The following is a 4326-nucleotide window of genomic DNA, read 5'->3' on the forward strand; positions in this document are numbered from 1 at the left end:
AATCAAATTTAAAAGGTTTCATCTCTTCTTTTGCACTACCATTTCCATTTTTATGGATGGCGTGCTTAGTGCAGAAGGCACAGGAGGGTCTGTAAAAAAGAGGTTTTCCAGCGAAGCTGATGGGGGTCAGTTCTGTTCCTTTTAAAAAGTAATGGCAGAACTCAGGGTCTGGTAACAGCAGCTGCTGAAGTTTGGCTCCTCCTTGTTTTGACACCAAGGCTGCCTTATAAATTCACCTAATCTGAGATGACAAGGCACCTGTCGCTAGAAGTGATCCAGTGTTTAGGATAGTGATGGAACCCTGGAGTAATCCCAGTTATTTGCACACTTGTTCCAGAAGATGGTAGTGTAACAGATAAGAATAATCTCCTTTTGAAGAATAACAAAACCGTAACTTCCTTCTTGCCCTTTCCTTGCTGGGGAGGATCCTTTGATTTTTGGTATTCAGGGGGCCAGAGCTTTTGTAAGAAGAAGGAGAGTTAAAAATGCTTGGATTTGCCAAGTGCTACTTGATGGTTTCAAATGCAGGTGGTTTTCCCGTGTGAGAAACCTTAAACAGGAAGCTTATTCCTGTGGGTTTCACTCTGGTCCTCTTTATATTTTTTTTATATTGAAATATGGCTATTGATTTTGTTTACAGCACTGAGGGTTTAAATGAAGGAAAATGTAACTTTTCTAAAATAAATAATTTAGCTATATGGAAAATGTCACCTCTCAGTCCTTCAGTTCCTTTGAGCTTTAAGAACCATTCACCAAAAAAAATCACTTTCTTTGCCACTGCAGCATACTTTGGGGTGGGAAATGTCACCCCAAGCACAAACAACCATGGGCCATTCTGCTGCAGCACAGCAATGTGCTTCAGGATTGTTTCCAGCAGGAGCACCCAACTGCTGTAGGGAGACAAAATACGATTTCTCACTGAGTCATCAGCCCGTGCACGGGGACAGCCATTTCAGCTCCAGTGAAAAGCATCACTGGAGGTTTAAGTCCCACCTGGTCTGGCCCATAGATTTCTCTCTCACTTGATGGGTGGTTTCCCCAGTACTGCTGCAGTTTCCAGTTTTGACCGAGGGCCTCTTCCAAAGTCCAATACCACCTCATCGATTTCTCTGGGTTTGGATCAGGCCCTTGCAAGAGGATGAATGTCCTCTGCTGAGGCACCCTCCACAGTTCAAGCAGTGGCAGGTCAGCACTGCTGGGCAGACGTCCCCTGGCCCTGCATCAGGGACTGTGCACTGAAATCACAAGGCAGAGTGGTGCTGTCAACCTTTTTTTTCCCCAAGTAGGTGGAAAGGCAACAAGAAACAATGGAATTGAAAAATGTTAGTATTTAAATACAGCAGAAACTGGGAGCCTGACAATAACTCAGCTACTACAGAGTCAATTCAGCCATCTGGAGACTGTGACACGTCCAGGAAGGGAGGGGTGTGTGTGGGAGAGAGACCTTAAAAATGAAGGATTTCATTCCATGTTGAAATGTATTCTCCATGCAGGCTGCTGCTTTAATGTTGAACAGCATAGGTCTCTGAGTGGTTTTGTGCATCAAAGAAGTACGTACCGAAACACCTAGTGTCTTGCCACACTTGGATGTTAATGTTCCTGGACAAGAGTTGCTTGCCCCAGCACTGAGTTTACATTTGGTATCTGTTTGTTTTTCAATGTTATCATTATTTAAAAATAGATTTTGAGGCTGTTTGAATTTTTTAAATACATACGATGGCAGTGATTTATAAACATTCCTGATTTCAGCTGTAGCTGTACAGAAGGGTTGAATCTGCTCTCAGCATATTTTTTACATGATTTTAATAATTGGAAGCAAGTATGTTAGAAATCTTTTAGGTTCATTTAAAAATCTATGCAATTTAAACAAATGCTGGATTGTGTAATGGTTTGTCTGGGAATTACTTAGGCTGCGCAGCATAATAATATTTTATTAGCTGTCATTTGTTTTCTAGGAAGAAAATGGTGATTTTTATGTTGTGTGTTATGTGAAAAGTTGGCACTGAAATGGGACAGTCCCTGAACGTGGATTTCTAAAAATGTGGGACAGTAGTTGCCCAGAAGGTGAAGACTTGAGAAAAATTGGGGTGGGTCATTTCTTTCCTGAAATGAAGCAGGGTACAGATTAGGAGCCATTAAGGCTTGCCAGGAGTTGCTGGTCATAGAAGCCTGTTTAAGTGCTCACTGTCAACAAGGAAATCATGGGCAGCACTTAAAGTGGCTCACCTCTGATTTATTCATAAACCTCACACGAGCACTTGGCTTTGTTCTTGCTCTGGTAAGGGGGAACTGATGCCAATAAGAACAGGAATAAAGAGCTTCTTGCATGGTCCAAAAGTGAATAGCACTTTATCTCAAAGCATGACCTCCATTCCCAAGATCTGTTGTGTTACAGTTGACTCTGCTAGATGTGTATTCTCAGATGAATTGCTAGAAGAGGTTACAACAAATATATACTTTGTAAACCCTCTAGATGTAACAAGAACTGTGTAACTGGAACTTAGGTTCTAACTTGACAGAAAGGTTGTGGTATTCATAGTGAACTGAGAGATTTCCGTTTCAGACAGTGTTTTATGTTGGTGTTTTCAATGTGAGTCAGAAAACAGTATGATCATGTGGCTGTGATTCAAATGAAAATTTTATATTCTTTAAGGGACTCGTTTGGGAAACATATTTTGATAAAAGCAGACACACAGAAATGTGGAGTAGTTCAGAGGCGGAAAAGAAAAGCAAAAAATTGACTTTGTTTTAGACATATTTAATTGCTGCTGCTTTATTTTTGTTTCTCTAAAAAAGGCAAAGTAGTGCTCGCAGTCTGTGATGGGGGAAGGGACCTTTTGAAGACGGTCAACTGCCATGTTTGCACTGGGGCAGAGGTTGAGTACAGTTACTTAAATCCCCAGAGAAACATTTAGTTAACGCTAGTCTCTTTCTGATCCCGTCTGAGTCTGGTTTTCTTTCCTGCTTTTTAATGAAGTTTGTTTGTGGCTATGTTTAGGTTGTGTTTTCAAACTGACTTGCATTTTCACAACAGTTTTGACCAAAAGAGCCGTAATGGAAGACAGTGATGAGAGTTAATGATACATCTTTGATAAAGCAGTCCTCGTGTGCAATCTGATCACAGCCATCAGCTCATTTGTCATGGCTGAAGTGAAAATGTCAGGACCAATGAGTGTATCAGTGCTGAAGGGGGCGAGAGGGCTTTTGGAGACACTTTTGTGCTGGGAGTGGGCCATAGCTTAGATGCAGCTCTAGGGAAATACTGGGATTAGCCAACTCTGTGCACAAATCCCTAGCATAACAGAATTAGTTGGGAAAATGAGGTATGTTAGGAAAAAAAAATCTGTAGAACTGCTCTAGGCCGCAGCCCAGGAACTATGCAAACCAGTAAGGCATTTTATTAAAAAAATTTTAGCAACATGAACATACATTCCAACAAAACTCACAATTGGTAGCCAACATTATAACAAAACCCATTTTAGTGTATTTTGCATATGTATGTGGGTTTGCTTCTGGAAAAAAAAAATCATTTTAAATAAATGCAGTCTTCACAACCTTAAAAGAAGATTTTCTGAATTTGACACAGTGGAGATTAATACAATGTATATAAATGCAAACTGGTGCCGATTATCTTTTTGCATGGGTTAGTTCAAAGAAAAGATAAGGGCAGTCACGTCTTTACTCAGAGGCTGTAATTCATACTATAGGAATATATTGATTGCCGAACTGGGACTCTGGTATGGCTACCCTCCTCTCTCTTTGACTGGTCTGTACAAGACGTTTCAGCAGAATGTCGCAGTAGGCAGATGCAGGATAACCCATTGTATCCTCCTGCCTTGCCACGATTGCAAATGCAAATTGTTTAGACCTCTGAAGAGTAAGGTTTAATATCCCTTACAATTTTTTTTTTATTTTTTTATTTTAGGTGCAAATTAATTATAATAACTCTGGATACTTTTGACACCCAGCTTTTATTTTGTTTTTTAGCCTTGATGAATTCATGATCTCAGTGGTAACCTGCAGCAATGAGTCCTACTGTCTAACCCCTTTGCCCTTCTCATTGTGGAATTTTAATCTGTCACAGTTTAGCTTTCTTGGAAACTTGCAACATGTCTTTTGGTAAACCTCATCTTGCTTCCTGCTACGTACCTGGGAAAAGCAGGGTGCTTTTGCCGCTATGTTGTTCATAAAAATGCTGAAGAAATCTTGATTTCTTTGAGGTGGGGATCCTACTTGCCAGACATATTCAGCTGTTGTGGAACTGTGCAGGTGTTTAACCAGATAATCCCATTACGTGCACTATGCCAGCCCAAAACAAGTGAGCAG

This window comes from Nestor notabilis, unplaced genomic scaffold (genome assembly GCF_000696875.1).
Source record: "Nestor notabilis isolate BGI_N333 unplaced genomic scaffold, ASM69687v1 scaffold20328, whole genome shotgun sequence".
Lineage (NCBI taxonomy): Eukaryota > Metazoa > Chordata > Aves > Psittaciformes > Psittacidae > Nestor > Nestor notabilis.